Genomic DNA, 25,840 nt, shown 5'->3' on the forward strand with positions numbered 1-25,840 from the left:
GATCGCAAAAACGAGGAAATAAATACGCAGAAATAGCAGAAAAAAAGGACTAATTAGTAGGGATATAATCATTAATGTGTGGCAAATTCGGTGTTTTTCGGACACTTGCGGAAACTGCTTGTGAAGGGTTCTAGTGCGCATTCATTCATGTGATTTGAAATCAGTCGCTAGACTGAAGTACTAGCGTACTGTCACGTCGTTTTGCAAGACTATCACTGCAAAATGTACGTCAGGCTCTGTAATACTATAAAGTGCCGTTTCATATCGAGAACTACCAAAAATCGAGTGCATCTGAACTGTGACACCTATCGCAAAGAAGCATAATGCAAAATCACTTGCCCTGAAAAGTTACGTAGCTTGTTTATTCCCGGTATCAAATGGATACTGTTAAAATGTCTGCTCAACATATATAAATAATCCACGACACGTACGAAAAGAATCCTTCTGTACTAGGGATGTAGTGACATTCTAAATATGCGGACAAACACACGACGTCCAGAAAACACGTGACCATGCCGGCAATGCAAGCCGGCGATGTATGTTGACAACACAGAATCTGTTCTGCCCATGTGAATACTCACTCCAGAGATATTTACTCTATGTATGCACGCCTGTATTCGGATTGTGTCAACTTTGGCTACGTGCGACATCTATGATTTCGTGTGTTATCATTGGTCGATGCGAAAGATGGGATGTATGATGTCAATTTAAATGTTAGAAATTGCGGTTTTTGTATTTGAACGTCGTTGGAAATGTTCCGTTTCTATATTTAAATACAATTGTATCAAAAACTGTTTATTCAGGCAGCTGTTGTCATGTAAAGCTTGATGGGAGTCACCATAGCAGCACATTGGTCTATTGCGAATTTTGATAGGTACTTCGCTAATTATCTTCGGCTGTGTGACTTTTTGTTGCTGCACTGCAGATTAACAGGCTTGTATTGAGTTGTAATTTCTCCCCTATTTGTAAAAGCGGGGTGCTCTTTTGCATAAAAAATTGAGCACTTGCAAGTAACCAGACGGTCACAAATGCAGAAACATATCGTACACTATGTAGGATGTGAAAGTTACAGAATTTTTATGTTACTCACTCGTAAGCTTGTGTATGCGAATGTTTATCGAAACATAAAATATTTGCTGCCAGCTCTAATTTATTTACTTCTAGTGAAATGTTTGCAGTTTAATACCGCTTTGAAAAAAGATTTCAGATAAATTAGTTTATGGAAATTCACTAGCAATTTATTAGTTAACAACGTTGCTGACGGATTTAACCGGGCAGGACATGGAGTGTGTTTACTAACATTCGCCGTTAATGGAATCTAAAACTCTGTTGCAAAACTCCTTGTCTCGAGTTTTAGATGTATGCAATGAGGATACATTCTTCTATTATCGTCAGGCGGTCGCTTCTGCGCTCCCCAGACAATTGTCTACATAAGGCTTTTCATCTTTTATGTTAATAAGTGCTTTTTAGGCACGTTTTCGGTGTTTTATTCTCCCCCAACAGGGAAATATTTATTTGTTCAGGAGCCACAAATTCAGATAGAAAATAGATAGAGACAAAGTTGATGGGCTCAAGAATCCATCGTCAAAATCTTTTTAAACTACCTGTTCGCATGATTAGTCTTTCCACAGTAAAATGCTGTTATGATTTTACGTGTGCAGTAAGCTGGTGCAAAAGAGATTTTTTTATGTGTTAGCAAATTTTATTCTCCTGGACAATATTGAGTCGTCTGTTAATTCATTAATCCATCCAGAGATCATCTCGAGTGTTCTAGGATTTGTCATTATAGTACAATGAAAATAAAATGCTCAACATACACACACATTGAATAAACAAGTATGTTTTTATGAGGTGGTTGGCCATGGCCTTGGTGTAGGAGCACCCTGGCATTTGTGTGAAATGATTTAGGAAGACCTTAATTAGAATGGCCAGACAGAATCTCCGTCCTCCCGAATGTGAGATCAGTGTCACAACTGCACATCATTCAGTTGGTCGCCATTGAGTAGTGTTCCTTGATTTATACACAATTTGATCCAGATAACTTGCAAAACGTACTTTTGTATTGCATCACTGCACACGCTAAGGACTCCTGCAACTGACTCTTGGACCACAAACATGGTACTATTCTTGCACTCCCTCCGGTCTGTTCAGGAAACTGACTCCAGGTCTATAAGTGTACAACTATGCCCCATGCTCATCTACATATCCTCCCCTCATTCCACGTGAGAAGCTGAGTCAGTATTCCCCCATTGGGAGTGAGATTCTGAGCTTGGGAGAAAGACAAGATATTACTGTAATGGACTATAGTTATCAATTGGCACATGATTTTCTTGTAAAAGCATTACATTGTGATACTGTATGGCAGAGTGACAGGGTGTTGTATTTGTCACCTTTCATTATTAACCACTACTTTCAGTAAATCTGTAATTGTGTAATATGCATTATTTATGGAGAAAGTTTTAGCTGCATTTTTGAACAGATCTATTGTTGTAATTCTTTTCCTCTCCTTGGCCAATTTGTTATACAGTTTTATTCCATGGCAAAAAGTGCTGTTTTGATTCCCTCTCCCCTTGGTAAATTTAAGTCAGAACTAGCTGTATCTCCATAATTATCTATAAAGCTATTAGTGGAGTATTTCGTAGGCCTATTGTCTTTCTGATGTCCATGACAGGTTGGTAGATGTACTGGCTTCGTGCAGTAAGTAAAGGATACCCAGTTCTTTAAGGGGACCAGAACCTGCCTACCTAACCCATGTTAATTTAGGCAAGTATTTGACCCATTTCTGAAAAAAATTATGTGGTGCAGGACCTTAATATTTTTACTATATGTTACATGATGCTAATAGAGTCAAATGTACTAAAATCTATTTTATCAGTTTTATAGTTTTTAAGAAATACTTCTTTAAAATTTATTAACAAAAATATTAAGTTTTTTTCCTCAGAAAATATTTTTTGTGAACTTCCTAAATTGGGAATGTAGGACCACAGGTGGCTTTTTATGTTATGTAGAGTTTCTGAAAATTTCATTCATTTATCTATGATATATGATATATTCTGATATAATGGGGCATATGTACTGAAAATTTTAGTTTGCAAGAAATTGAGGGTCGACAGAAGCGTCCGATCCAACGCGTCGGCTTTGACCCGTGACGTAAGGGTGTTGTCGTGTGTGACGTCATGACGGCGCGGAGTTTGGTTTGAGTGTGGCTGTCTCCAGTTCTGTTTTATCTTATTTTATTTACTTGTCTGATCTGTTCGTTCTATCTCGTGAGATTTTTTTTTTTAAATTTAAAAACACTTATTACTTACTTTAATTATCTGTTTCCTCGAATTTCTGTTTTAGTTTATTATATTTATCTTTCTGATCTGTTCGTTCTATCCCGTGAGATTTTTTTTTTAAAAAAGACAAAAAACACTAATCAGCTAATGAAGCATCTTTATCTTCTATGGGTTGCAGGGGTTACGACCCCTGGGGAGGTGGGTGGGTATTCATGCATGGCTGTCTTCACTTACACGTTGTAGCTACGCAAGGCGTCTAAATTTGTTTATATTTAGTTTGCCAGCCACCCAAAACACCCCATTTCCCACGCTTATCCCGTTAGTGTCATTAGGCTTCTTGTGGAAAGTGTGTGTGTTTGTTTTTGTTTCCGCCATATTTGTGACGTCGTGGGTCAAAGCAGACGGGTAGGATCGGACGCTTCCGTATTTCCGAAATTGACTTTAAAGAAAAAAATTTTGAAATTTGTTACTTACAATTAATTAAAACTGTCCTGCTGCATATGATGGCCCTTCTTTGGCCTGTAGCAGGTCTTCCCGCTTCTTTTTCACTTTCCTGGATGTTTGTCTTGCTTTCTTGTCCATATTAGATGCAGACCTGAATGCATTGGCTATCCTCATTTCATCACAGTGTTGCAGCCGAGTGATCATATTTTAACCAGGATTAATTCCCAGCTTTTTCAGTTTCCAACACTTGACAATATTACCACAATTGAATGTAATAACAGCATCATTAACTACTAGTTTCATTGTATGCATGTCTACAAATACAGTTTTAGGATTTCATTTCCAAATTATGCTGTTGAAACATTCATTTGGGTTGTGTGTCTGCCCATGCAGACATTTCCGTAGAAGGTTAGGATGAGCCAAGTCTCTGAAAATAGGTTTAATTGCTGTAATAATAGCAGCAGGAGGAGAATGCTGGTGAGAATAAGATTCTCCAGTTGCCATTGTATTTGCACCACGAATTTTCTCCTGATGGACACAATCCATGACATGTCTTATCATCAGTAGTGGACTTATGGAAGAATATGGCCCAAACATCTCTCTTCATTGCCTCCAGATTTTCTTTATTTCTCATAATTGCCTGCCCATAGTATACTGCAAGTTTTGTATTTCAGTTTTAGTTAACTGACCCAGTCCGGTCAACAATTTTCCGTAATTCTTTTCCTCTCATACCAACAGTTAGTTTTTTCAGCTTTGTTCCCAAATGTTTTTGATCATGGCCTATACATTCTATTTTGCTAATAATGGCATCTCCATATGGCTTAGAGTTCACCACATTGTTGTATGCCTTACTGCACCATCGCCAAAATATTTGGTGTACCGTACACCTCTTGTTTCTGCAGACCGATGAAATATTTGTTGTACTCCATAAACTTCCATACCACCAATTGTTCCTCTAAAACTAGCTACACTGTTGTGTTCTTTATGGGTCGACAGAAGCGTCCGATCCCATGCGTTGGCTTTGACCCGTGACGTAAGGGTGTTGTCGTGTGTGACGTCATGACGGCGCGGAGTTTGGTTTGAGTGTGGCTGTCTCCAGTTCTGTTTTATCTTATTTTATTTACTTTTCTGATCTGTTCGTTCTATCTCGTGAGATTTTTTTTTAAATTTAAAAACACTTATTACTTATTTTAATTATCTGTTTCCTCGAATTTCTGTTTTAGTTTATTATATTTATCTTTCTGATCTGTTCATTCTATCCCGTGAGATTTTTTTTTTTTTTAAAGACAAAAAACACTAATCAGCTACTGAACCATCTTTATCCTCTATGGGTTGCAGGGGTTACGACCCCTGGGGAGGTGGGTGGGTATTCATGCATGGCTGTCTTCACTTACACATTGTAGCTACGCAAGGTGTCTAAATTTGTTTATATTTAGTTTGCCCCCCACCCAAAACACCCCATTTCCCGCGCTTGTCCTGTTAGTGTCATTAGGCTTCTTGTGGAAAGTGTGTGTGTTTGTTTTTGTTTCCGCCATATCTGTGACGTCATGGGTCAAAGCAGACGGGTGGGATCGGACGCTTCCGTATTTCCTTCTTTATGTTCATTGACTTTACAACATTTGCAGTATTTAGACATTATCTCCACGTCTAACACTTTACCAGTGTCTACACTCATGGCAGTCACTACTCCATTCAGAGAAGTATGTCCTCTTTTCTGCCAACTTCCATCAAGTGCAACTGCAATATCCAAACATCCACCATTTTCTTCCACTGCTTCCCTAGCAGCCAGTTTCATGCTTTCCTTGCTGACCTCACATATAGCTTTCTCTAATATTGCAGTCAATTTTTCAAATTTATTTGGTGGTTGATGTAAGATCATCACTGAACAAAATGTTCTCCCTGCAGCCATGGATCGTAAGGCATGAACTAATCTAGTATTGATTTCATAAAGGCCACTTGCATCTTGTTTTGAAGAACTCATAAATGAAATCACAGCTGAACATTTAGTGCAAATTAAATCCAAAGCAATTGCTAGGCCTTTCCTCCCACTGGCACTCTCACAAATTTTTACACTCTGAGACTCACCACACTGTCTACGTTGTACAAATTTAGAAATTACATCGATAATATTTTCAAATTTATAATAATGTTACTGCACCCTTGTCACTTACAGTGAATTCATTGTATCTCTCTTGAAATGGTGAGAGCTTCTTTGATGATGCACTTGTTGAAGAATTACAATTAGAAACATTGTTGCCAGGCGGCATAACCTCTTGTTCAGAAAACTTTCTAAACTTGTTTCCTCTAAATTGTCTTTTCTTGAAAATGCCTTTACATTTCATCATCTTCAATAAACACAACAAAACACACATAAACAAGCACTGCAAATGTAAGTGTAACAACTACTTGCAATCACACTTAAACAAAACTAACCGCGTGTTTGAAAGCGTGTTGTTTACGAACAGCAGAAACAAAATAATACCGACCGTTGCATTCCACGGGCAGCCAACACACTCGGGAGGGGGAAAAAAAAAAATGTGGAATGTAGGGTATATAAAGATCTAAAATAAGTGCAGAAAAGTAGATGTGGCACATAAACACTTGTGGTAGGAAAATGCTCTTTAAATGCTATAAAAATTGTTTTTCAGCAAAATCCTTTTCAGAGTACTTAAATAAAACCTTAATCTATCAAAATATGATGGAAACCGAAAATAATTTTTTTTTTTTTTTACCTGAACCTTGGCGTGGTCCCCTTAAGTAGTTCTTTAAATGAGTCCAACTACTACTTCTAGTTATTATTCTTATGGCTCTTTTCCACCATTTAAAAATGGTTTCCATTTAATTCCCAGAAAAAAAAGCATCATCTTTTCTAGCTAAATGTAATAAAACCAGATATAAGGAATTTATTACGGGTTATAAGTAATGGAAGCAGTGCATAGTTCATTTGCATAATTTGTAAACTGAGCATTGTAAAGCAGTCTTCTTGGGTGATACTGTAACTTCATCATGTTGTGACCCTATATGGTTAAGAAACCACAGCCAAGAAATGCTGAACTTGCATGCAAATTCAAATTCCTAATGTACCCTAGACAGTTAGGCTCTGTGGATTGAATGATGACAATCCATCGAGGGGGAATTCTGTTCAAATTGTGTTGTGTACCCCACACACACACACACACACACACACACACACACACACACACACCACTGCGCCATCTGGGACGGAACATTACTGGGACTGCACGAACTATCTCGGCATGCCTCATGGCGAATCCACATTCCCATTGAGCGCCACCTATCCGCATTCCCTGTCCATTTCCTCCCTGTTCACCCTCAGAGATTCCCAGAGGAGGCCAGACAAATTTGTGCATCCATACTCAATTAGGTACGTCCATTCCCCAGCTAGGCTAGTGAAATTATATGAATGTGTAGCATCTGTCCTCTGCAGTGATTAACACACCTGCCTAGTAAGCAGGAGATCTTGGGTTTGGATCCTGGTCTGGTACACATTTTCACTCATCACCACTGGTTCCACATAATGTCCCAATGCAGCTGATAGCAGTGATCCTCTCTTTGCCTTTCCTTTCTTCCCCTCTCCACCTCCTCCAATTTGCATGTAGTGTATAACAGCTGCGGGTTCTGTGCGGTGTCTGCTCTTTTGGACATATCCAAAAGAACAGATACCACTCATTCATATAATTTGAAAAGCCTAACTGCGTAGTTGATCCACCTTCTTCAGTTGGAATGCACAAATACATTCTACCTCCTGTGGGAATCTCAGGGGGCAAATATGAAGGAAATGGACAGGGACAGCAGATAGGTGGCGCTCGATGGAAATGTGGATCTCCCGTGAAATGTGCTGAGATAGCCTGTGCAGTTGCAATAATGCTGTGTCCTGGATCGTGCAGTGGTTAATGCACCTGCCTGGTAAGCAGGAAATCCTGGGTTCGAATCACGAACTGGTCCATATTTTCACCTGTCGCCCATGGTTCTGCATAATGTCCTGATGCTGCTGACAGCAGTGGTCCCATCCCCTCTCCTCCATACCCTTTCCTTTCCTTTCTTCCCCTCTCCACCTTGTCTTGTCGTATAAAACTACATAGAACAGATGATATTCGAGTCTACTTATGATGAAAATGTGTGGGATAAAATAGCAACAGCTCTTTGAGGACGCCCAAATTAAAATGGTATCAGTGACCATTATGCAGCCGTAGCAACAATGATAACCAAAGTACAAAGGGCAACTATTACTTTACAAGTATTTATTTCTTTAGTGAACTAGATATGAGGCAGTAGTAGCATATCTCAGTGAGGAACTTGAAACTTATCTCTGGGCTGGAGCATTCAGAAGAGCTGTGGCTCAAGTAAAAAAGGGTAGTTGACCATTCATGTCGTAGATATGTACACAGTAGAAAAGTTTATAATGAGAGGGCCCTTCCATGGTATACAGTTGCTGTAAAGTAAAATCTTACAAAGAAACAAGGCCTATTGCATATTAGGTGTAAAATCATACGGCTATCGATAGTGTGATGATGTATGAAACATGTTTGGCTATCAAGAAGTCACTGAATTGTGCCTTCAAAAACTATGGTGGTAGAATATTATCAACAGATTTCTCACAAAATCTGGTGAAATTCTGGTCTTAGGTGAAAGCTGTTAGTGACTCCAAAGTTAGTAACCAGACACTAATGATCGAAAAAGAGAAACTAGGATTTATCCTTGACTACTGAAAAGATGGGTGAGTAGATATTAGTGTGAATGGCATTGAGAAAGAGCTGAATTTGTTTAACTTGAAAAAAAGTTCCAGGACATGATGAAATACTGAATTTGGAACTGCGTTAGGCCCTCTTGTAACAATAATAAGGTGTGGATCCTTTGAACAAAAAACTGTGCCCAGTTGCTGGGACAATGCGCTCTTGTTTTACCTATCTACAAGAAACATGGCAGAAGTGATCCACAAAGCTGCTGTCCAGTATCCATCCATTTCTTGTAGAATTTTAGAAAATATTCTTAGTTCAAATGTAATGAAGTACCTCCAACAAAATGGCCTCTTTCCTCACGTGACATACTGGTAGCTGGTAGATACATGCAATATTTCTTGACTTCTGAAAAGTGTTAGAATTGGAACCACAACTGTCGCTTGTGAGTCGGCCGGTATGGCCGAGCGGTTCTAGGCGCTTCAGTCTGGAACCGTGTGACCGCTACAGTCGCAGGTTTGAATCGTGCCTTGGGCCTGGATGTGTGTAATGTCCTTAGGTTAGCTAGGTTTAAATAGTTCTAAGTTATAAGGGACCAATGACCTCAGCTGTTAAATCCCATAATGCTCAGAGCCATTTGGACCATTTTTTTTGTCACTTGTTCTTGTTATTGAAAGTACAGTCATGTTGGGTGTTAGGTGAAAATTATAACTGACTTGAGGATTTCTTGTTAGGGAGGAAACGTCAAATTATTGTGGATGGAATTATTGACAGATGTAGAAGTACCTTCATGTGTGACCCAGGGAAGTGTGTTGGAACCCTTTCTGTTCATGCTATATGGTAATGCCACTGCAGATAATAATAGTAACCTCAGATTATGCAGTTATCTATAATGAAATATTGTCTGAAGAAAAGATGCACAAATAATTTGATAAGATTTCCAAGTGGTTCAAAGACTGACAGCTTGCTTTAAATATTCAGATATGAAAAATTGTGCATTTCACAAAATAAAAACTAAAAAAAATAGTATCCTACACAGTTTGTCCCAGTTCTGTTAGGATGCTTGTGTAAAATCCCAAACCGCAGTTTCTCCCTGTGGGCTCAAGGGTTAGAATAGGCCCGAGGTATTTCTGCCTGTCGTAAAAGGCGACTAAAAGGAGTCTCGCACCTTTTGGCCTTTATGTAATGGTCCACTGTAGGGTTTGACCTCCATTTTTCAAAATTTTCCTGAAGAGCGAGCGAACTGGGGAAGGGCGCCTTACATGGTGCATCATGTCCATTGTGCATTGAGATCATTAGCCCACTTTCTCGTTGTGGCATTGCAGTCCCGATCATCCTCCATCTGTTAAGTGAGGACACCTTGGATGCATTTTCCTCCAACCACTATGCAGTGTTGTTTTCTGTGCTGACAAGGACCATGGAATTCTTTGCACCTCGTATCCAGCATGGTAGCCAGTCCGTTGTGGTGGGCCGCCATGTACCCTGTTGGTTGTAGCCCCCTGACAACATAGGGATCACTCTGCTGATGCCTGCACCATTAACTCCCCATGTATGCCATAGAGTAGATGCCCATCTCCATGACCTTTGCTGCAGCTGGGTGGCGCCCCTGGTCGGAGTGGGTGGCATCATGGCGGATGACACGCGATGAAGCATAGTACATCATCTCTTGATGGTGGTCAAACACCAGCAGTCTCTAAGCACTCACGGGCTCAGTTCAATGCACAGAAGTACGACCTCAAATCGTTCCCCTCCCTGGCCACACCATGGGAGGAACGTCAGGCTAAGGATGGCAGCAGCTCTTATTTGCCCCGGTACCTCATATGTTAGAGACTGTGAAGCCTCAGTTTTTTGTTGGGCATTTAGAGGACAAGTCTGGGGAGGTGGAGGGTTTGTCCAAAATGAGATCTGAGTCGGTCTTCATCAAAACAGCATCATCTGCCTAGTCACAGGCGTTACTCACTTGTGACAAGCTGGGGAATGCTTCTGTAACCATCAAGCCCCATAAGAGCTTAAATATGGTCCAGGGTATCATATTTCACAGGGACCTTCTTTTGCAGTCTGGCGATGAGCAGTGCGCCAATTTAGAACTGCAAGGTGTATGTTTTGCTTGGCATGTCCACCGGGGGCTGAGGGATAATCAGGTCCCCACCGGTGCCTTCATCTTGGCCTTTGAGGGTGATACATTTCCCGAGAAGGTCAAGGTGACGGTCTATTGCTGTAATGTAACACTCTATATCCCTCCCTCGATGTGGTGCTTTAAATGCTATAAGTTCGGTCATATGTCTTCCCCCTGTACTTCCAGCGTCACATGTCGAGATTGTGGATGCACGTCACATCCCAATACTCCCTGTGTGCTGCCTCCCATCTGTGTCAACTGTGCGCTGTGCTTGCCAGACTGCAGGATTCTCCAGAAAGAAAGGAAAACCATGGAGTACAAGACCCTGGACCAATTGAACTACACTGAGGCTAAGAGGAAATTTGAATGCCTACACCCTGTATGCATGACATCGTCTTACATAGTCTCTACAACAGTTGTAGCCACATCAGCTCTGCCAACCCCAGAACCTCTCAGAGCCAGAAGACTACACCTGCCCCCTTGATGGTGGGGGGCACTTCCCTCCATGTTGATCCTGCACCACCTACTTCAGGAGCAACAGTCCCTCAACCATTGGGGGCGTCTGTCCCCACTTCTAAGTCGGAGAAGCGTACAACTTCTTTGGCTGCTCTTGCTAGGAAGGGGTCCCTTGAGTCACTCCCTTCCCAGGTTTCTGCTAGTGGGAAAGGTGACACCCGCCAGTGGCTGAAGAGTCCAAAAGCAGCTGGTCTTAGAGCTTCATGCTCATCCTCAGTCCCAGAGACTGAATCAGTGAAGTCCTCCCAGCCAGGGAAACACAAAGAACAGTGAGAGAAATCCAACCTCCAAGCTTGTGTCTGCTGATGAGGTGGATATTGTAGCATCAGCTGAGGACCTAGATCTCGCCGGACCCTCAGACAAAATGGATATAGACCGCTGCTAGGCAAAAAGTCGGTGGCAGCAGGTGACCCTGAGGTGTAAACTTCAATGAATGCTCAATGCCTTCCCAGTCTCATGATGACGTCATCCTCCAGTGGAACTGCGGTGGTTTTTCCACCATCTGGCTGAGCTACGGCAACTGCTAAGCTTTACACCTGCTTTCTACATCGCCCTCCAGGAAACCTGGTTCCCGGCAATGTGGACCAGACCCCTGCCCTCCATGGCTATAACGGATACTACAGGAACCGTAGTGACCGTAATCGAGTGTCAGGTGGAGTTTGTGTTTATGTCCTAAACTCAGTCTTTAGTGAACCTGTGCCCCTTCAAACCGCTCGTGAAGCCATGGCTGTTAGAATAAGGATGACACAGGAGATAACTGTCTACAATGTACATCTTCCTCCAGATGGTGCAGTGTCCCTGAATGTATTAACTGCACTGATTGAGCTTACTCGGCCATTGATTTATCAATTTGCAGCCCAGGACTTCTAACATCTATCTACTGGAGAGCACATGACAACCCAAGACAGACTGGGGAACTTTCACATCTGCTGTCACCATTGAATCTCCCCCACACGGGAACATTGATGTGATGGTTGAGCAGGTGACTGCGACAATCATTTCTGTGGTAGAAAACATGATCCCACACTCTTTAGGGTGCCCCCAGCGAAAGACAGTACCTTGGTGGTCGCCGGAAGTCACTGAAGCAATTAAGGAGCGTCGGCAACTCTACAGTGGCATAAGCGGCCCTGGAGCACCTCATAGCCTTTAAACGGCTCCGTGCTCACATTCGCCAACTTATCAAATGACGGAAGCAGGAGTATTGGATGAGATATGTCTCGACCATTGGGTGCCATACGCCACCTTCAGAAGTCTGGGCAAAGATCTAATGTGTTTTTGAGTGCCAGACCTGAACAGATGTGCCCAGTGTTAACATAAAAGGCGTGTTATCTATTGACGCAATTGCGATTGCCGAGCACTTTGCCAAGCACTTTGCTGAGCACTATGCTCGAGCCTCTGCATCAGAGAATTACCCCCCAGCCTTTCACACTCTCAAATGGCAGCTGGAAGGGAAAGTCCTCTCATTCACTACACGCCACAGTGAATCCTATAACACCCCATTTACAGAGTGGGAGCTCCTCAGTGCCCTTGCACATTGCCCCGACACAGCTCCTGGGCCAGATCAGATCAACAGTCAGATGATGAAACATCTCTCATCTGACTACAAGTGACATCTCCCATCATCTTCAACCGGATCTGGTGCGATGGCATCTTTCATCACAGTGGTGGGAGAGCACCATTATTTTGGTGCTCAAACCTGGTAAAAACCTGCTTGATGTGGGCAGCTATCGGCCCATCAGCCTTGCCAATGTTCTTTGTAAGCTGCTGGAACGTATGGTGTGTTGGCATTTGGATTGGGTCCTGGAGTCACATGGCCTACTGCCTCCAGGTCAGGGCGACTTCCGCCAGGGGCATTCTATCACTGGTAATCTTGTGTCCAGAGAGTCTGCCATCTGAACAGCCTTTTCCAGATGCCAACAACTGGTTGCTGTCTTTTTTGATTTACGAAAGGTGTATGACACCACCTGGCGACATAATATCCTTGCCACATTATACGAGTGGGATCTCCGAGGCCCGCTCCCGATTTTTATCCAGAATTTCCTGTCACTTCATACTTTCTGTGTCCAAGTTGGCGGTTCATCTCCCTCATTGGCAGCACAGGTCAGAGCTTCCAATTGCAGTTCGTGTCTGATCCCTTCTTTCTGAGCTGGAGTCCTTGCCTGTACCACCTATACTTGTCCATTCACATAAACCTCCTTGGTGTACACTTAGGCTGTGGCTTTGCCTGGACCTTTCGCATGGCCCTAAGGACTCAATTAACCCCATTGCTCTCCACTGCCACTTCCTCTCGATTCTTGACATGTACCGTGGCCACGAAGTGGTTTACACCTACAGCTCGATGGCTGATGGTCACGTCGGCTTTGCGTATGTCCGTGGAGGATGTATTGAACAGCACTCCCTGTCCGATGGCTGCAGTCTTTTCACTGCCGAGCTGGTGGCTATATCACGTGTTCTTGAGCACTCCGTTCATGCCCTGGGGAGTCATTTCTTCTGTGTACTGACTCCTTGAGCAGCCTACAAGCTATCAACCAGTGCTACTCTCATCATACTTTGGTAGCGACCACCCAGGAGTCCATCTATGCCCTGGAATGGTCCGGACATTCAGTGGTGTGTTTGTCTGGACCCCAAGTCATGCCGGAATCCCAGGCAACACACTTGCGGACAGGCTGGCCAAACATGCTACATGGAGATCGCTTATGGAGATCGGCTTCTCTGCAACTGACCTGCATTTGGTACTACGCTGCAAGGTTTTGTGGCTTTGGGAGATGAAACGGCATAACCTCAGCATGCACAACAAACTGTGTGCCGTTAAGGAAACTACATGTGTATGGCAGTCCTCCATGTGAGCCTCTCGCAGGGACTCTGTGGTTCTCTGCCGGCTCCGCATTGGCCACGCATGGGTGACATGGCTACCTCCTGTGCTGCGATGACCCATCTCAGTGTCAGTGCGGCACCCAGCTGACAGTGGCCCATATCTTGGTGAGCTGTCCTTCTTTGGCTGCCCTGCGATGGACTCTTCAGTTACAGGACTCGTTGCCATTAATTTTAGCTGACAATGCCTCATTGGCTAATTTAGTTTTACGTTTTATATGTGATGGTGGGTTTTATCATTCCATATAAGTTTAAGTGCATGTCCATTGTCCCTTTGTGTTCTCCACTCTAATGCTTTTATGGTGGATGTTTTTAATGTGTTGCAGAGTGGCTAGCTTTTCCTTTTTTATTCTCATTGTTAGCCAGCCAGGTCATCTGCTCTCTTGTTTTTACCCCTTCTTCCTGTTTCTTGCTTCTCTCTGTGGTTTCGTTTTCCTGTTTTGTGCATAGTAGTGTTGGTTGTCCTTCTTCTGGTTCTTCCTTTCTCCTGTAATTGTGCTGTACGTCTCCTTTCTTTTCTCCTTTCTCGTTGTGTAATTATTTTACTGGGAACAAGGGACCGATGATTGTGCAGTTTGGTCCCTTCTCCCTCCCCCCCTCTTTTAAACTAACCAACCAACCAACCAACCAAACTGCAATGCTATCTTGTAGTGAGTTGCACCGTTATGTTCTTTGAAGTTTCAGAAACAGCTGTGTAGACAGTAAAAGCGCTAGCATTGCTGCAGCAATCATCCTGGCCTTGAATGTAACAGTATGTGCCTGGCACTTGTCAATGTATTTGCCGAATTTGTTACACAAATTGAAGTTGGCAATGAAAGGACGCCATTATGACACAATTAAAAACATCCAAGAAAATTTTACTCCAGTACTAAATGCAACTCAAAAAAGGATTACTGTTTCTGTTTCAATATACTTTTAAAATGATTTCAGCTGTGTTTTGATTCAGGGGAGACTATTTTGAATAAATTTAGTGATTTTGTGAATGTAGTCCATGACTTATTTTTCAAAGCCACAGTCTGATAGAACTAGGACACAATGTGTATTGCTACGGTATCAGTGAATCACAGTTGAAATTGGCCAGCTTATGAAAATACAGGGTGTAACAATTTGTAGGGATTTTAAATGCAAGAATCATGTAGGCTCAGTCATAGGTACAGCAGGTGGCAGACTTTGGTTCATTGGTAGAACACTAGGAAAATGCAATTCCTCTACAGAGGAGGTTGCTTACAAAACACTTGGAGGACTCATTTCGGATTATAGCTCAAGTGTTGGGAACCCCTACCAGACAAGACTAACAAGAGATATTATACTATACAAAGAAGGGCAGCCCAAGTGCTCACAGGTTTGTTTAACCTATGGGAGAGTGTAACAGAGATACTGATATATTGAGTAGTTATGTAGATACTAAAGCAAGAGCTCTAAAGTCTCTGAACATCTTAAAATGTCTTAATGGCAGTTACTGGGGAGCAAACAGATATTTGCTGTTGGTATGTTGCAGAGTCATTGTTCAATCACAGGTGGAATATGGCTGTCCTTTATATTATTCTGCATGACCAACCTACATAAAGACCTTGGATTCATTGTGCCATGATCTCATTAAACTGGTGACAGGTGCCGTCAATACAAGTCCCGTACCCAGCTTCTGTGCTGAGGCTGGGGAACTGCCATTAATCGTCCAGTGTAAGTTCTTCACAGTGTAAGATGCATATAAAGTCGGTGCAGTGTCTCCAGCCTCTAATCTCATGGTTCACCATTAAAAGTACTCAGATATATAAATCACAGCAGAGTGATGAGAGTGGTTGGGACTGAAACAGTGGAGCAAGGTAAAAAGCTTGGTATTGTGTAGCTGAAATTTTTAACACAGTGTTGGAGCATTGATTATTAGTAACGAATTCAAGGCTGTTTGAAATTTGACAAAGCACAAGAAATCTTGTACACTGGCTCTTATCTTTAAACAAGCCTTTTACGGGTTTTTAGATGAGCACTGATACTGTGTCATTTATTCTGATGGGTCCAAGTAGGGTTATGTTGTCAGTTGCTCAGTACTTTCTCCAGACAGTGTCCATAGGATTTGACATCCAGATGAATTTATAGTCTTTGACTCTGAGCTTTAAGTAGCTATAAATGTGCTAGAGCAGCTGAGGTGCCATTGGCAGAATAATTTTCTTGTCATCTGCCCTGATTCCCCAGTCCTTACAGGCAATTCAGTAAACATATCTAGCTGACTAACTAGTACAGAATATACAAAAAAAAAACCTATGACCTTTATGTTTTAAAACAGTAAGGAAAGGAAATATCATTCTGCTGTGTACCAAGTATATGGAAATAAAGGGAAATGTGTAAGTTGACATGGCTGTAAGGGACATTTGAAATGAAAATAATATACCACCAAATGCTGTCTGCTTGGGTGATAATGCATTGTTGTTCTAGAGAGGAGTTGTGTGCAAGCTGGAAAACTAATGACTAGAGTTATAAAACAACAAGCTAAGGCTGGTGAAGCCACTGTTTCTGTCATGGTGAACATACCTCCAGCCACTCTGATGGAAAGATGCAGATGTAACACAACTGAATATAGTGCACTGTCCAGTGACACACTGGTGTCTGACAGACGACCTGCCAATATGTGACGCTTGTGGCATATCAGTGATGGTGCACCACTTTCTACTTGATTGCATTTTATACTCAAACAAGAGGGAGCAATTTTTTCTCGATAGTGATTAATCCAGTGTTTTAAATAATAACGAAATGAGTGTGAAAAAGGTTTGTGGGTTTTATATGTTGTTGGGACTCTGCTAGAAAGGTTCTTCCTTTCTAGCCATAATTATGTGAATCACAGTTTAATTCTGGGAAAGTGTACATTTGTAGTTAGTGTGAGTATGTACATGGAAAAAATTACTGACAGATCCCAAGCTCATTCATGTCTTGTGCACCATCTGTTACTGTTGGATCTAGAGATAACTCATGTATTCTGCATACTGCCTGTGGATGTGATATGCTGCAATATATTTTAACTACTACTTACACCAGCAGTCAGTGTATTAAGCTTCAATGCCTTCATGTATGTTTTTAAGCTTCAATGCCTTCATGTATGTTTTGCTTACTTAGCATTTTGATTCTGTTTTGAGATTACAGATAGTTATTATTTTCCTCTTGGCATTCCTCCTGCTTTTAGAGATAGCCCTATTCAAAAACAGAAGAAAATGAATAAATGTGAAACACTTTTGGAGTTTTTTGATGATGATGATCAGATGTTCCTAGTGAGAATGAAGTGCCGGATGACTGTGTGAATGAATGATTTTAGAGTTCTGAGGAAAATTCCAGTGACAGTGACATTACTGGGCCTAATTCTGACAATAACGATGAATGTGATTAAGTTTGTGTGACTGATTCATTTTGTCATAATATTAAACCAAGTCTTGAGTGCCATCTCAAATGTGGTAAATGAGATTCAGATTTCTGTGTAAGCATTTATAACATTGATATGTAGTACTGTTAACAAACTTCATCATCATCATCATCATCATCATCATCATCATCATCTTCTTCTTCTTCTTCTTATTCTTCTTCACATACTGTTACTCCCTCCTGCCTTCATTAAAAGTAAGTGATAGTAAACGTGTGTAAAGTAGGCAACTGCACATCTTGCTGGAGACTTTTTCTAATACCTCGGATTTCTTAAATTTACTTCACAGTACAAAAAGGTGTTGAAAATGTACCTGATCAGCTAACCCTAAAATTTATTAGAAAATGTAGACTTACGGATTGAATAGTCATGTCATCTGCGTAACAAGCCAATACTCAATGCAACAGGCTCATATTCTTATGGGACATACATAACAGCTGTTCCATGATAAACATGAGCATAATCATGGTGAGTTAACCAAAGGTCACCTACAGAAGACATCAAGCTAATACTGTGTAACCGTCTATCAAATTATGAGTATGGTAATTGTTGTTTTTCACCTGCTGTCCTGACCAGCCCCAGATTTTTATGCGGGATCAAGGTCAGAAGATTTAGCAGGCCACTATAGATGTGATAAGACGTTTGAAAGGTTTTTGAACTAGGAAAGTATGTGTGCAGCCCTCTGACCGCAGCTGTTGTCATCTTGAAAGAAGGGAGTGTCCACAGCATACTCATTATCAAGATTCAGAAGAAAAGACATTTTTTCACAAATAATGTTGAAATAAATGTCCTGGTTCATGTTCATGATAAACTGAATGACTGGCCTCGAGTTATGGTATGAAAACACCCCCAAACTTCACAGAACCACCTCTATCATGAGCCACTCTCTCCACACACTGTGACTTAATTGCGTTGTTGGACTGTCAGTATAGTTGTCACCTTACATCATCTCTCGTAGGACCACAATTCATGTTTCCAATCAGCCGCTGTCCAATTTTTGTATTGTTTTGCCAACTGAAGCAGTTGTATGTGCCACTGTGAGCAGTGGTCATTTGTTAGATACCAGATTCCCAGTGTACACTGCATGCAATTCCTTTCGCAAGGATCACTCGGAAAATGTTTGGGCTGTGCCTGCATTGACCGACAGCAGCAATTGCTGGCACTTCTGAGACCATTTGTTATTGACAAGTCCTGACACTGTTTCTGGTCATGTTGGTTGGAACCTTTTTATGACCACTGATCGTACAATGTGTTACATGACCCAGAGTGATTCACCATTTCTTGCAGTAATGTTGGACGGTCCACACTGATAAATTGGGGAACTTTATGTATGTTGTGGTGATGGGCATATCCAAACTTGATAACTCCTAACTAAACAGTCCATGGATGTACTACCAGCTCATAATGTCACGTGAGAACAACATTTTGGTGATCAGGTGTGTCGCCATAGTCAGCTGTGCTGAAGATCTGAGCTCCTGGGCTTAGCTGAGAGTGTTATCTGCTGATGAAGGCAATGCTGCTGCTGTTCTTTCTGACAAGAACTACAGTGAGAAGATACAGAGCATGCAAGACAATGATTCCTACAGGAAGATCAACACTGACCCCACCAAGAAGACAGACAAGAGGGTGCTTCTCAAGGACTTTGACTTACGAGAGAGGATCATTAAGAAATTATTACTATAAGGACCTGTACTGCCAAGATCTTAAGGACTCCCTAAGGCCAATGAAAATAATATGCCCTTAAACCCCATTGTCAGCAACGTCAGGGCTCCCCATATTTACTGCCAAGACACCTGACAGAAATATTAATACTCTAGGATTCACAACAATTAATATTCATTGTAGGTTGTTCTTAGCAGAGTATTATTTACAGTTACCAATATGTTGGAGGACAAATGTACAGCTTTTAGCTTTTTTTTCATTTTTGAGTCCTTTTTTACAATGCTTTACACATGTGTAACATTGGGATTCAAGGTAATGGTATTGAAATGGGTAAGATAAATGTATAATCACAGTTTTGAATTCTGAATCGATTTATTACAAAAGCTCATACTGTAATGTAACAATAAACATATTTACATACATTTCTTTTTGTAGTGAAATTATCTGCAGCAGTTTCTGTCTTTGTTGAAGCACAGAAAAACTTTGCATTTTTGGCATTGAACAAAACTATTCTGTTTCTTGGAAATTTTGCACCTTCCTCTTGTGTTATTTCACTGAGGAAAGTGGTAATTTTGTCCTTTTGACATTCTAGCACTGGAGTTACTGTAGTAGCCAGTTTCTTGAATTTTTTGGAGATATCGTCAGTACTTGGACATCCCCTCTTGTCCAGCATATATCAATGCACTTGCAAGATTAGCTTGAAACTGTCTGAGAGAAACATGTTTTCAAGACGGGGCCTTGCAGCCTTCTTTATGTTTCAGCCAGCTATTGACAACAGCTATTGTTATTGCATGCCAGAAAATGTACAAACACTGTCCTCTGGATTTTATGAGATTTTTGTGTAGTGATGTCAACATGTCAGATTACAATTGTACATTTGAATATTGGATGGTCTTGGGACAAGACTATGTTATTTCTTAGTCCTATGCCATCTTTTTGCCATGTCCTTTGGCTGTACACCTGTTAGCGAAGATAAGTGTAACACATTTGTTGTCATACCATTTCACAATGATGAACTTGCCCGTTGTGTCAACTTGTGAAGCTATAGTGTCGCGTCCTTGTGCCGTTGTCTGCTTCTCGTTGGGAGGAGTACATTGCTTGAATCTTCCAGCTCTTATAGTGCCAGTATAATAAATACCCCTCTTCAGTAGGCTCTCAGCATCATGATATGATGTGGAGAAATCTGCATAAGCCCTAAAAAGTGATTGTTTGCCAATGCTGCAGTTAGCTTCATCACAACATTGTAACAAAGAGGTACATGTACCAAGCAGTTACATGCTTTGTTGCCTTAGAAGCTGCACCTTGGTAAACGTCAAAATCATACAAATATCCTGAGGAACCAGCTCTAGCCCACATTTTGAATCCCCATCTTGTTCGCTTGTTTCGTATATATTGTCGAAGACTACTGCGTCCTTTGTCAACACGATGATTCTGCTCAGGCAGTTTTCTCAGGCAAACTTGTGAGAACAAAGTAAGCCAAGGTTGAATTTTCCATAGCTTATCTTCTTTCTGTGTTAATTGAGTAACAAAAAGATTATCCTGGAAATGCAGTAGAGGTACTAGTTTCTGAAAGCAGCTTCGAGCCATTATATCAGAAACCAGATTGTGCACCATATGTTTTTCCCAGTAACATCACACACTAGGCATTTGTGCCAAGAGCATTTGCAAATAAATACCTAAAAGCTGCTCCAGCTCAGCTGGGGTAATGTCAATAGCTTTACCCAATTTCTGAATACTATAAATATTAGTTTGTTGAACACAGAGTTCCAGTATTTCACGTGTCACAAGAGATCTGAAGTACTGCTAAGGGGTGAGCATTTCTTCAGGTTAGTCTTCTGGAAGCTGCATGAATGGATGAATTTTTGGAGTAAAGTCACCATCAATCCACAACACTGTATCTTCTGGAACATCCTCAGGATTTACTGAAGCAAAAACAGCCAACTCTTGCAACAGCTCTGGAGTAGAAGTTTCTCTGCCATCATGATATGTGTTACTATTAGTCAGAATTTCATAATCATCCTCATCATGAAGTTCAGAAAAATCACTTTCATTGGGATTAGTTAGAACCTCAAGAATGTCATCAATCGTCAACTGGAAGTAAAAGAAAATGCCTAAATGTCACAATCATAAACATAGCCCTAAAGGATAATTAATTAGAACCCCTCTGCTGCTGACAGGTGTTGTTGATATACCTTGAAGCTGCACGGTCATCAGTGGTATCTGTTCTTTTGAGAACAGTTGCTATCTTCATGTATAACCCTAAATGCCCAGCCGGCCGCAGTGGCCAAGCGGTTCTAGGTGCTTCAGCCCGGAACCGCGCGACTGCTACGGTCGCAGGTTCGAATCCTGCCTCGGGCATGGATGTGTGTGATGTCCTTAGGTTAGTTAGGTTTAAGTAATTCTAAGTTCTAGGGGACTGATGACCTCAGATGTTAAGTCCCGTAGTGCTCAGAGCCATTTGAAATCCTAAATGCCCACTGTTACGTATATGTAACATGAGTGCATTTCAACATTCCTAGGGTATTTCAATATGCAGAACCAAAAGATTACAAATAATTGGTCCACTAGTACTTATTTAAAGAGAAAATATTTAATATATACTGATTAAAAACCTATTATCCACACAAAAAGAGGATCCCACATACCTTGCGCAACATGATGGTGACCAACTTCTGCCCTGGAGCATCTAAGAAGCTACGAACATGGTCAAAGATAATATTTCTAAAGTAGTTCCATTTATTCCTCACAGAATGCACTGCATGCCTTGTACAAATGTGTAACAGTGGTCATTGGTGAACTAGCATTGGCTAAAGACTAGTAAAACCGATATAAAACTTATGTTGCATATTTGTAGCTGGAGGTACTAGAGGGTTAAGTCCTCATGTGGCAAATCAGCTCAACTACTTCAGGCTGAAGGACACAGATAGTGTCGTGAGCTTTGATGTTGTTTCGTTATTCACTAGGTTGCCAGTACGAGAGTCACTAGAACTCATTCGTCAGAAATTTGACAGGAAGACCATTGACCTTTTCTTGTGTCTTCTGACTGCCACATATTTTCTGTTTAATAGAGAATGTTATGAACAGATGAAGGGAGCCCCCCAGGGGATCCACAACTCTTTTGTGGATACGTGCGTAGCGAGCAGGGGACCCCGAGCTAATGTGGCCTTCCTTTCTTTCCGGGCTGCATACCTTCCCTTTCCGCATCCTTCCCCATCCCCCATCTTCGCCCCCCCCTCCCCCCCCCCCCCTCACCTCTGGCTCTTTCCTTCCCTTTCTTCCCCTCTGGGAGTATGGTTTGTGCCTACGTCCGGAGACGGACGCTTGTAAATGTATCGCCTTCTTCGCCTTCCTTGCTTGTATGTCTTCATCCTTCCTTTGTCCTTCTCTTTTCCTTACCTCTTCTCTTTACCCTTTTCTCCGCTGCGGCATTTGAGACCTCTCTTCTTTCCTTTCCCTTTCTCTTTCTTCCTCCCTGTGCGAGTCTGAAGGCCGACCCACGCACTTCCATGTGTAGCCGGTGACAGGGTAACGCGTAATTCCCCGCCCCGGGTAGACAGGTAGGACACGTACGTACCCCCTGGTAACGGCCAGGCCCAGGGAGGGGTGATTACCCGAGCTGATACCTTCCGAAAGTGCCGATTGGTCCCTCCATCCGTTTGTCGGGAGGTGTGACCTGAGGTGTGAACAATCACCTAAGGCGGGAGTGCCCTCAGAGAGGGCCCCCACAAGGGAGGAGCGCACCATCGGAGATGCCGGTAATCATGGGGGATTCTTCCGCAATGGTTTCCTCACCTTCCACTATGTCTGCTCACAAACGTAAGTTCACTGAGTCTCAGCCACAGTCAGTTCTTCCATCGTTGCCACAGTTCCTTGTTGTTTCTCAGTCTGACGAAGGTCACGACTTCTCCACAGTCAACCCTTTCATTATTCAGAAAGGTGTCGACGCAATTGCAGGTCCTGTAAAGTCTTGTTCCAGATTACGGAATGGCACCCTGTTGTTAGAAACAGTCAGTGCCCTCCAGGCACAAAAATTGCTGTGTACCTCACTACTACACACCTTCCTTGTCCGGGTGGAACCGCACCGTACTTTAAATTCCACGCGCGGAGTCGTTTATACACGCTCCCTCGATGGATTGTCTGACGAAGAAATTCAGCACTACCTGTCTGACCAGGGCGTGACGCTGTTCATAGGATTCTGACACGAACATCATTCCAACCCGCACTGTCTTCTTGACATTTGACAAAGTTCAACTCCCATCAAAAATCAAAGCAGGCTATGAGATAATTTCCGTCGCCCTTACGTCCCAAACCCTACACGTTGCTATCAGTGTCAGCGGTTCAATCACACCAGCCAGTCCTGTTCCAATCCGGCCAAATGTGTTGCATGTGGCAAGGATGCCCATGAGGGTGCTTGTCCACCTCCATCCCCTCGCTGCATCAACTGTATGGGTGACCATGCTGCTTCCTCTCGAGATTGTCCCATTTTTAAGGACGAAAAGCTCATCCAGGAAATTAGAGTAAAGGAAAAGGTGTCGACCTTTGCTGCTCGAAAATTATTCGCCAGTCGACAGCCCACCGTGCCTCAGAAAGGAAAATACAGCACTGTCCTTGCTTCTCCTCGGCCAACAAAGGAGGCGCCCACGCAGACTTGTGACCTCACCTTTAGTGCCACGGTCGTCAGATCGGCCAGCGCAAAGATCGCCCGTTCAACCTCACCACTTTCGCCTGCCCACTCTCTGGCTCACCCTTCGTCGAGTTCTGCTAAATCTCGAGCCCAAAAGTCAGACACCAAGACTTCGAAAAAAGAGCATACTCGTGAAGAGTTTTTACGTAGCCCAACTTCACAACCATCGGTTCCTCCTTCCTCTAAACATCATACTTCCAAGAAGGCTACAAAGAAACCCAGTTCCTCTCCTTCTCCGCCAAGGCGTGTCCCATCTACAGCACCACCTGGCGGAAATCGCCCTCGGCCGTCCTCTGTGTCGCCGAGGCGCACTGCTGGCGGCCGCTCAACCGGCCGATCGCTAGTGGCAGGAGCTGCTCCTGACCAACCTATGGATCAGGATCTTCTGCCTTTGGCTGAATGCCATTCCATGCTGTCGGTTGCAAGCTCTGAGCAGTCGTTGAGTTGACAGCGACCTTGGTCACATTCCTCCATTTTCTGTTCACCCTATGTCCATTATCCACTGGAATATCCATGGCATTCGAGCCAATCGGGATGAATTGTCGGTCCTCATACGATCCTACTCGCCGGTCATCTTCTGTCTTCAGGAAACAAAGCTGCGTCCCCATGACCGCTTTGTTCTCCCTCATTTTCAGTCCATCCGATATGATCTCCCCTCTGTTGAAGGTACTCCAGCACATGGAGGACTCATGATTCTTCTCCATGAAACTCTCCATTATCACCCAATCCATTTAAACACTTCCTTCCAAGCTGTCGCCGTCCGTCTTTCCCTTTCCGGATACACGTTCTCTCTTTGTACTGTATACATTCCATCGTCCACACCAATGGCACGAGCTGATCTCCTTCATCTTCTTGGTCAGCTTCCACCCCCATATTTGCTGGTTGGGGTCTTCAATGCCCACCACCCGCTTTGGGCACGTGGCTCACTATTGTCCACGTGGCTCACTATTGCTAGACGTCTTCCACCAAGCAGATCTAGTTTGCCTCAACACTGGGGTCCTTACATTTTTGTCTGCCTCCACGACAAATTTCTCTCATTTGGACCTTGCAGTCGGTACTGTTCCGCTAGCTCGGCGCTTCGAATGGTTCGCCCTTGATGATACACACTTGAGCGACCACTTTCCATGTGTCCTTAGACTGCAGCCTCAACTGCCCTACATGCGCCGCGATGCTGGAAGTTTGCCCAAGCCCATTGGACACTTTTTTCGTCTCTAGCGACTTTCGATGACCGTCACTTTCCCAGCGTCGACGATGAGGTCACACATATTACCGACGTTATTCTTACAGCTGCGGAACATTCAATACCACGCACCTCCAAATTGCCCCGGCGCCTCCCAGTTCCTTGGTGGAACGAGGCACGCTGTGATGCAATACGTGAGCGGCGACGTGCTCTCTGCGTTTTCCGCTACCTTCCTACTTTGGCCAACTGTATCCGCTATAAGCAGTTCCGAGCGTGATGCCGTTGTGTCATCCGCGATAGCAAGAAGGCAAGCTGGAAATTCTTTATTAGCTCATTTAACACCTTCACTCCCTCCTCGGAAGTTTGGAGTCGGCTTCGACGGTTCTCAGGCGCGCCTAGTTTCTCCCCGGTCTCTGGGCTCACCGTCGCGCATGACACATTAGTGGACCCCGTCGCAATTTCTAACTCGTTGGGTCAGCACTTTGCTGAGATTTCGAGCTCTTCAAGTTACCCGCCAGCGTTTCTCCCAAAGAAATGTGCAGCAGAAGTGCGACCTCTTGCTTTCTCCTCTCAAAATCGCGAAAGCTACAACACTGTTTTCTCCTTGCAGAAACTCCAACATGCACTCTCTTCTTCTCGCTCCTCCGCCCCAGGACTGGATGGTATCCACGTCCAAATGTTGCTGCATTTATCAACCCATAGTCTGCGTTACCTCCTTCGCCTTTATAATCGAATTTGGACCGACAGTACTTTTCCCAGACGATGGCGGGAAGCTATAGTCATTCCTGTTCCGAAACCTGGAAAGGACAAACATCTCCCCTCTAGCTATCGCCCCATTTCTCTCACGAGTAGTGTCTGTAAGGTTTTGGAGCGTATGGTGCATTACCGTTTAGCGTGGTGGCTGGAATCCCGCAGTCTTTTAACACCTGCCCAATGCGGATTCCGAAAGCATCGTTCTGCAGTTGACCATCTGGTTGCTCTCTCCACTT

The 25,840-nt window shown here is 42.9% G+C and overlaps 1 protein-coding gene across 3 annotated transcripts in view; it reads left to right on the forward strand.

Moving 5' to 3' along the window:
* The first annotated feature begins 675 nt into the window (after positions 1–675).
* LOC126462641 (uncharacterized) overlaps positions 676–25,840 on the forward strand; it is a 199,791-nt gene continuing 174,626 nt past the window's right edge. The window contains exon 1 of one of the 3 annotated variants that reach the window (XM_050096089.1): positions 676–933. The gene's annotated coding sequence lies outside the window, so the exon portion shown is untranslated. Of the gene's footprint in view, positions 934–13,911; positions 14,031–25,840 lie in introns of those variants that run through there. The other 2 variants (XM_050096088.1, XM_050096090.1) reach the window with 2 other exon arrangements.

This window comes from Schistocerca serialis, chromosome 1 (assembly GCF_023864345.2).
Source record: "Schistocerca serialis cubense isolate TAMUIC-IGC-003099 chromosome 1, iqSchSeri2.2, whole genome shotgun sequence".
In the NCBI taxonomy this organism is placed as follows: Eukaryota; Metazoa; Arthropoda; class Insecta; order Orthoptera; family Acrididae; genus Schistocerca; species Schistocerca serialis.